Below are 9,914 nucleotides of genomic sequence, written 5' to 3'. Positions count from 1 at the left end.
GAAACGAGGGCACAGCATTCACATTATAAATGATCAGCACCTTGATAATGTAGACTTTTGCATTTATTTCACTGTAATTCGTGACGCAAATAAAAAATAAATGCCTGCATTGTGTATCATGTGTCATGAGTAGAAAATAGTTTAGTAGAATTCAATTAGGTTTGATATATCAGTCAAAGCATCGAGGATATTACTCATATAATCAAGTTTGAAATGATTTTTACAAGGAAGCTAAATGAGATTTATTTAAACCATTTATTTATAGATGCACTGTTACGAATAGCCATCACATTCTGAGAAATATCTGCAAATAATTTTATTTTTATTAATTTAAACAATTAAACATATTTATGTTTAATAACAGCATTTGACCACTGGATTTACAAAAATCATTTCAGGCTTAAGAAGTGCTTCAACATTGCATCAACTACTGATCAACACATTAATTTTTATTTGAAGTATCACTCGTATCAAGTATCAAGTGGTTATTTGACCATGTATTACTTTTGTTTGTCTTTCAAACACATTAAAATGTACTAAATCACAAATTCACCAACTTTTTTGTCATCTGATCCTCTTTCACCTAACATATTTTTATATGAAGTACCCCAGAGATTTTAAAATAAATATTTAATAATTAGGTATCACGTTTGCATGTTCAAGGTTCTCTGATGTTGGTTATGGTCACATGACATGAAGGTAAACAAATCAAATATGAAATTTTTTTCAGCAAGTGTTTTATTTTGATTCCTTTTAAAATTATTTGTTTTAATTTAACATTTTTATGATTTAATTCATTATTAGCTTTTCACTGAACACATAAACCCCCTGCAATTCCTTCACAAACCCCATTTTGGGAAACCATGACGTAATATAATGTTTAATGCACTTCATGTTATTGATAACAACAAATGGAAAATATTTTCTTACTCTTTGTAATTTTATATCAATATGGTGCAGGATTATCCTATTTAAATCAATGTGAAAAACGAGATAGGTCAAAAGTAATATACAAGTAATCAAAAAGTAGTCTGATTATATTACCTAAAATGTGTAATATAATGGATTACGTTGCTAACTACATTTTTTGTCATTTAATTTGAAATCAGTAAACAGATTAAAATTAGTAAATTATCTACCCAGTTCTGATTATAACATAAACATACAATAACAATACGGAACTGGTTTCTCATATGAACCTGTTTGTCATATTAAGGATGCAAGGAAGCAGACAAATATGAAAGAACATAGGGAATCTGCTGTGAGTGTATGAGAAAGAGAAGGAGGGAAAGTGAGAGGGAGGGTTTCACCTCACATTCCACTGTCATTTGCCCCCTTGAAAAAAAAAAAAAAGGACAAAAATACAGCACGAACAGAGCTCCTGTCTGGTTACTATAGCAACCGAAAGGCTATTATCGTACCTTGCCATTCATTATGAAAGGGCTTTAGTTGACAGAGAGAGGGTTGGGAAGGGGGGAGATAGAGGGAGAAAGAGAGAAAGAGACAGACAGAGAGAGAGAGAAAGAGAGAAGGAAGGAATATTCTCAGTGTTTGTGGCTGGGAAATGGAATGAGAGGCAGGAGGGATGATACAGAGGACAGACGTAAAATATACATAAGTTGGGAAAAGAAAAACAGATCAGAAGATGAAACCAAACATCTTTCATAAGAATGAAATATAAATAGCTCTGTCGAGACACAGAATGGTGATTTCTAGGCCCATGTGTAATCTGCACATTTGCACAGCAATGCAATGTTTGTCTTTCACTAATAATGATTATTCATTTAGATACCAAGAATACTTATGTATTTTTAGATCAATTTACCACATTTTACCATGTTTTAATCCATCAGACAGAATCACACAGCAACTGAAAGTGTGAAAACTGTCTGCAGATTCCATCCAGGCCTTCTTACTCAGTGCATTGTGAAAAATGACAGAAAGATAAACAGAGAAACACAAAGCATAGTTAAATTGCACTCACATGTACATACAGTATACACACACTTAAAGCGGGCGTTTATCTGGTGCTTGCGCCTGCCTCTGACTGTGAATGCTGACTCCACTCTGCTCTGTTTTCTGTTATAGGAAAGTAGGCTGAAAGCCATCTGAGGACAGAGAGAGAGGGAGGGAAAGAGAGAGGGCACATGCAAGATCCAGAGATTGAAAACAAGAGAATTTACGAACAAGAAAAATTTAAATACACTGCATGCGATTAATCCGCCTCAAATGTAGCACACTGACATAAATACATTCTCCCTCTAGACTACATACATCCTCATGCACAGAATCCAAACGATTCAGCGGCTGTGACTGTGGCCGAATGCTCTGTGCTGGTTTATTTGAGAGAAATCAGCTGGACGGAGGGGGTGAGCTGCAGTCGGGCATGCATGGTAAAAAAATGCTATTTACTCACATTCCTGATGCTTCCCTTTTTAAATGACAAATGAGCTTCAACCGTCGAGCTATTCTTCTCTCTCTCTGCTCTTTCTTGATATTTTTCCACTTTCGTCCAAACGCATTCTTCTTTGTTGCACATTTAACATCTGACAACTGTAATCCACCATTATTAGTATGTGTTTGTTTTTCTGTTTGTGTGGAAGCACTCAGATGGACAGACTATAGAGAAATATGTAGGATGCTTTATGCCAGCCTTGAACATATGGCCATGTGGGACAACGTCTGTGAGAAAGGGACAACGGTGTCTTCTTACTGCAAAATACACAGACATGCACACATGGCCAGACACAAAACAAGAACATCATGTTTAAAAAAAATGGAAGAAGTAGTTTTTGACCAACGAATTTCGACGATTTTTAGACGTTGTTTTATTGCGATAGCTTGGCAGATCTCAAATTGGAGGGAATCTATTTAAATGAACATGCCTTTCCGGTCACACTTTATTTTAACGTCCAATTCTCGCTATTAACAAACCATTAACTACGACTTTTTTCTCAATAAACTCCTAAATTGCTGCTTATTAATAGTTAGTAAGGTAGTTGTTAAGTTTAGGTATTGGTTAGGATTAAGGATGTAGAACATGGTCATCTACAATAAATGCTTCATAAGTACTAATAAACAGCTAATATGTTAATAATAGGCATGCTAATAAGCAACTAGTTAATAGTGAGAATTGGTCCCTATACTAAACCGTTACCAACACTTTAGTATAAATCCCTCAATATACAGATCAATGTTTCACACTGGCTTGCAGTCTTGTTTTACTCTATATAAGCACTCAGTATCAAGTCAATTAAACATTTCTGACCAGGGCAAAACTTGACAAATTTATATTCACTACAGAAATGTATTTAACTATATTCAGTGTATACTATACTAGACAAATCACACTTTTATTACTCTCTTATATTTCCAGGTTTTCAATGACTGCGTGAACGCTGAAAAATATAAACAAAAGATCAAACAATCCAAAAATCAATTAAACCGGATGGCAGGCAAAAACACGGTCTTTGCAAATGTATCCGAGTGTGACTTTAAGCTGATTAGTTTTCATAATCATATTGCGGGTGGAGTGAGTGTATTTGTGTGTGTGAGACTGCTCAGGGTACTTTGGTACTGCGGTAAAATCTGGGCGTTCCTGGGGCGTGTGCTGGCACTGCAGACCAACTACCATGATTCTGACAGTGAGCGAGAGGAACGGGGTGTGTGTGTGGGAGGAACGGCGTGTGTGCGGACATTATCAGTGGAGTGACACTTTAAGAAACCTGTAACTTCAGCAGCATTCCTCTACTGCACTACTGCATATGGACAAGAGATGCTGAGCAACACAAGGAGCGAAATTTCCATGCCAAACCCCCACGGTGACTAAAGCAAATATCTTCCATCATAACCGTCCTGCATTTTCACACTGACCTTGCACCAGTTTCACACACACACACACACACACACACACACACACACACATACTTGTTTACGAAGTGGGCTGGTGTGGTGGGTGAGGTGTGGTGCCAGAGGAAGACGAGGGCACCAGAACAATAGTCTTCATCCAGCACTGTGGCACACTGCAGAGGAGAGGAGGGGTGCCTGCATGTCCTCGCCGAAGCTAAACACCACAATACACACAACATGCCATTACGAACACTGAGAGTGAATGCTGAGCCACTTACATGAACAAACCCTGATCAATTTTTAGGGTTACTATAACAATCTCTGATATGAGAAAACACTACGCTGTCTTAAATTTACAGGCTTTACAGACCAATAAATGAGCCTTGACCAATCAAAGCACGTATTTGTATAATTGTTGTATTTTGATATTTGTTTAATTGTTGTATTATAAAACGTGTCCAACTGTTATAATAACTGCAGAGAGGATTACAAGCAGCTATTTTTTATGGCTTGCCATCTCAACTGGCAAAGATTCCTAATGAAATGTAAGATTTCAGCTTTAAAAAAATTGAAAGTGTAACAATAACAATATAGAGCGAGTATTGAATATGAACTAATTTGGCAAGGCTTTAAAGGGGTCATATGATGCAATTTCATTTTTTCCTTTCTCTTTGACGCGTTTCAGAAGGCGGGGCATACAGGAGAAACAATAATGTACAGTATGTGGAAAATAATGTGTTTTTTTAACTTTAAACCGCATAAACACATTTCATTACACCAAATACACAAAATAATGTTCTTTTTAGCAGCATCATATGACCCCTTTAATAAAATGTTTCCGTGGATACATAAACAGAGTTTGTTTATATATAATATTAGCTCAGTACATAAGATTAGTCTTCATGCATAGTCTTCATTACATTGGAAGAACATTATTAGTCTATTCTAAACATCAAATCATCTAAAATAAATGTGACCATTTTTATTGCCCTTAATAAATCACTGGCATCATATTAAACTAATAGCTTAAAATATTACCTTTCTGAAGAAAAAATAATCACAACTTATATTTAAACTAATATTTCCGCTATAAAGACTACACTTTAAATGATAGAGTTATTAAAAGCTCCCATTATCTAAGAAACCCAATACACATTTATTATATCAATGCACTGTTTTCTGTCTCTTTGCCTCCCGTGACCCGATGCACTAACATAGACTATATGCTCTACAGTGTAATAAGATACTGGAACATTAATCTAAGAACAAACCACACAGCACATACACATACATAAACACATATTCAAACATTTAAAACACGAATGTGCTATATACTCATGATATGCTACATACTCAGTTATGGTTATCCCAATTAACACTATATATAATCTACATACATCTCGATTTAGTCAATAAACCAAAAGTATCCTCTTTAGCTGTATTTCAAGTATCAGAGAGGAGTTTTATAGATGTGCAACAACACAAACCAAGTATTCCAGTTATAGTTCAAATTGAGTTTAATGAGCCACTTAATGATTTCAAGGAATGGGTTGTTCATTTTGCTGATTGCAACTCCCTTTAAATGACCTTTTTAGCAGCTTGATATGGCAACCAATCTTTAAAAACACAAACATCATTCTGCATCGCTCTATACTGACTGCCAAATACCAACAGGGATGAAGTATGAAGCTTAATGTTGCTTTTCTTCACTTCATAGGTTACATGCACAAATATAAGGTAAACTGTCATCATAATCCCCACCAGAGTCAGTGTTCCAGATAAAATCTAGTCTGCGGGACTGTTTAAGCCCAGGATGTACTCTTGCTCCAATTGGAAACGGCATAGCCTCTGTTTGACTCTGAGAACATCAAGCACCATTTAAGAGTGAGGGAGATGAGCGAGATTTGGAGCACTACCAGAGTGACGGCCTCTGGACGTCTCACTCATGATGCTGCTGCTGCGTACACACACACACACACACACACACACACAATGCGATTCTGCTGCAGCCACACTCAAGGTATCTGTCTATTTTATGCCATTAACATCCTGCGAGCATCACGCTAATGAAACATACGCTGCTGTAAACAATCGTTCGCTATATTTACACTAACAAATCAGTATGTCGGTCAACAAGTCACAGTTTTTAACCCCCCACGCGCACACACTCAGGGAGATTTAGCCTATGGTTGAAAATAACAAGAAAACACATGCGATTATTTTTAATGTCGATGAAGGTTTGTATGAGGTCAAACACAAGTGTACCGAGCTATCGATGTCACGCTCTCAACAGTACTTTGTGCTGCTCTCAAACTGGTGGATAAAACACACATGCATGCATAAAATCACACCGGACACATCCATCTAAGAGGACTTCCTGTAAGGAAAGAAATGCACTGACACTAAAAGACGCACACAAATATGGGTGCGGAACGAGGGTGTAACAGATGCTGTGGCACAGACATGCACGCACACAGCCATTTCAGTGTCCTGACTCACAGTCTAAACATACGCTTTGTTTCGGCCAAACCCTCGATTGGCCCAACGTCACCCCAACCTAAAAACCCAGATCCCTCACTCTCTTTTTCTTCATCTTCCATCCATTCAACTCTCGAATGCACAGGCCCACACTGCGCCACCTTCTCCTCACTCATCCATATCTCATGTCTCTCTTCCTGTCCGTCCTTCCGTCCCCACTTAATCTGCTCGAACGATCTCTCTCGCCGTGGATCTTCCTGGATAGGCGGACGACTGAGTGCCTCTCACAGCTCCCGAGAACCCAACCCGTGGACATCGAAGCAGAACGTCACAAGTTAGGGTCTCAGGGAAGGAGAGGGGCACGGTGCGGCGCGGAGAACCGAGCGATCGCCATTCTGATGTCCCATCCGTCGTCTCTAATTCAGCATCCTTTCCGCATTTACTGCGATCGGACACTTTAAAGCAACACAACATAGTTACACACACGCCCATCAGCATGGACTGCACACAAAGACATTGGGTCTCACGAGCAAACACACATGCGCGTGGCGGACGAGGACATGCGTGGAGAAGCGGCGCCGCACGCAGACCTCTCTCACCGGCCACACACACACACACACATCGCACGTTAGACGAATCGAGCACCTGTCTTTCCGTTCACCGATACGGATTGCTGCAGAAGAGACATTCACATGTGCGCAATGAGGTTTTAAGTCAATTATAAAACAGACATGATGGAACCACGAGAACAGTGCAACACATACGGATACTATCGGGTCACGTCGGCTCTCGTATAAATCACACACACGCACTGAGAGAAGGGAGTGAACTCACCGAGCTGGCTGCAGTGACTGACTGGGTGCTGCGGTCAGAGGACAGAGAAGGAGAGACAGAAAAGAACGCTTTTTACGTTGCTCATCCAAATGAAGCCACTAAATACAAAAATTCAAAGGGAAGAGCAAATAAAAAGACACGATATAGGACGCTGACAGGCTGATGTCTGCCCGCCGTCTGGAGCCGAGAACCGCAGAGTAGAGAGAGAGAGAGAGAGAGAGCGAAAAAAGGTGGGAAATTCAAACGGCCACAGAGCACTGCTGAAAAAGGAAAACGCGAACAAAGGAAACAAAGAATCTGGGGAGAAAAGGTATCCGGATTAATCAGCCTATAGGACAGAAAACTGAATGGGGGACGAGAGAGAGAAAGAAAAAGAGAGAGAAAAAGAGAGCGAGAGAGGCAGGGCCACGACACCGGCAACACAAACCAGACTTCTACCCAGAGGGCTATAAGAAGAGAGATCAGCAATAGGGGGTGGGGGCGTTCGCGCACACGCATGCACCGTCTCTCACCCTGTGTCACATGTGCGACGGGTGCGTATTCCATCCCGAGGCGGAAAAAACAGGCGGAACATCTGATCTACAGAGTCAAAAAGCGGCGAAAATAAATAGCTGTGAAACGGGTGTTCCTTAGTTCCATTCATCTCTCTGTCTGAGCGGGCCCTTCTCTCTGCCGTGTTTAGAGGGATACGAATCTCATGAAAAGTCAGGCTCAAAGAGAAAGAGAGAGAGAGAGAGCGGGAGAGAAAGACTAGGATAGAAGTGATCCCTTCATTTCCTGCAACAGCTGACACCAGTTAGCGCAAGAGGCCCACTACCCCCTGAGAGAAAGAAGAGAGGGAGAGAAATAAAAAGTATAGCGAGATGGTTAGACGGTGAAAAAGAAGAGATTTTCATCTCAGAAATCTCCTTACCCGTGATCTTTTCTCTGTTTCGGTGGAAGAAAAAAGTTTCCAAGCTCTGAAATTCCCCTCGTCGCTCACCATTATTCCACTCACTCACTCTTTCTTTCTTTTTCTTTCTTTCCCTCACTCACTCCCTCTCTTTCTCTAGCTGAACTGAAGATTGGAGCAGGAGGGAGGGAACTAGAGAAAGAATAGGGAGAGGGGGGGGAGCAGCACAGGGAGAGAGAGAGAGAGAGAGAGAGAGAGAGAGAGACTGAGAATATCGAGAAAGGGAGGGCAGAGGATAAAAAAGAGGCATGAACACATGAAAATATGATGTGCTTGGCTTACATTCGATACCGCCTGGCTAGTGCCGCGGCCACAACAGAGGGAAACGAGGAAGAAAACAGAGAGAAGGAGGAACGAGAATGACAGAAGGCAAAGGAATTGGGGAGATGTAAAGTGGAGATGAGAGAAAAGGGGGGACACGTGGAGACTGCGGCGGAGACCTCTGACGGCCCACTTTGATAGGCTCTAATCAGCGACAGACAAAATTTTGTGTGTGCTTTACTCTCACACATTCTATTCACTCCTGATTGCCTTCACAATAATTTCATCTATTGATATTCTTTATGTAAATATTAAAAAAATTAATGTTTGGCACGTCGGCATCCTGATATGCCCAGAACACACTCATGCCGTGGTACGTCATGTGGAAATGGTGTTAGACTTCCCTCTTCTGGACACAAGCAGCCATATATCTTACAGTCACCTCGAGATTCATTTTGGCCCATTTTGCTTGCCGTACTTCACTAAAAGAAGCTACAGTGCTATGTTAAGCAGACACAATCCCGCTCTCCTGACTCTATCCATCTATATTCTCATGATTTATATCTGTGTAAATAATACAATAACCCCCAAAAGGGGGCCCCCAACTGCACTTTCTCATGCAGGTGAGGGTCAAATACACACCCACACACACATCTTAAAAAAAAAACACAGCCCATGTGGATGGTTCATAGTATCTTACTCAAAAGGCACAATAAGGAAAGAGCAGGATTGTGACGTCTCAATCCTCATTCATGCACATACACACATAACTAATTCAGAATGTGTGGCTGTATTACTTAGCACTAATTTGCCAGACAAATTCACCGTAAAATACTCTCTCAAACAGTTAAATATTTTGCATTAGTAAGCACACTGGGTCAAAACTAAAATCAGACAGATGTCATATACATTACCATTCAAAAGTTTTGAAAAAACATAATGATCGAATAAAAGAAAATAAATATTAATTTAAATATTAAAATTGTTTTAAATAAATGCAGTTTTTTTTTACTTCTATCAATCAAATAATCATGAAAAATATAACAAATATTTATCAGCACACTGTATTCCATATTGACAACAATACGAAATGTTTCATAAGCACCCAATCAACATATTAGAATGATTTCCGAAGAATCATGCAACACTGAAGACTGGAGTAATGGCTGCTGAAAATTCAGCTTAGCAATCTCAGGAACAAAATTCAAATGTAAAAAATTTTTTAAAAATAAAATATTTCACAATATTACTGTTTTTACTGTCTTTTTGATCAATAAATACAGCCTTGGTAAGCGTAATTTAAAGACCGACCCGAAACTTTTGAACAAAAATATGCAATACCAATGCTCTTCAGTTTAATAACTGTAACCACCCAATGCAAACACCGTAAACCATTGCACTGTTTGACATCTTTCTGATCAGACAGAATACACCTAGATTTTTTTTAAGCTTAGAGAGTGATGTCATCAGCAAAACTTGTTTTTTGGGTCCCATCTCCTCTTTTAACACAAAAGCACTATTGTTTGCCAAGAGTATAAGC

The 9,914-nt window shown here is 39.4% G+C and overlaps 1 long non-coding RNA gene across 1 annotated transcript; it reads right to left on the bottom strand.

Annotated features, from left to right (window-relative positions):
• Nucleotides 1–1,265: 1,265 nt before the first annotated feature.
• Nucleotides 1,266–7,197, bottom strand: LOC107709712 (uncharacterized). The gene is made up of 3 exons (XR_001636524.1): nt 7,162–7,197; nt 3,928–4,063; nt 1,266–2,108 (listed from the first exon to the last, which is right to left on the bottom strand). It is a non-coding gene; the product is annotated as an uncharacterized LOC107709712 (long non-coding RNA).
• Nucleotides 7,198–9,914: the final 2,717 nt, after the last annotated feature.

Source organism: Sinocyclocheilus rhinocerous, unplaced genomic scaffold (genome assembly GCF_001515625.1).
Source record: "Sinocyclocheilus rhinocerous isolate Xijiao unplaced genomic scaffold, SAMN03320098_v1.1 scaffold2161, whole genome shotgun sequence".
Taxonomy (NCBI): domain Eukaryota; kingdom Metazoa; phylum Chordata; class Actinopteri; order Cypriniformes; family Cyprinidae; genus Sinocyclocheilus; species Sinocyclocheilus rhinocerous.
This window is presented reverse-complemented; position numbering and strand designations above follow the sequence as displayed.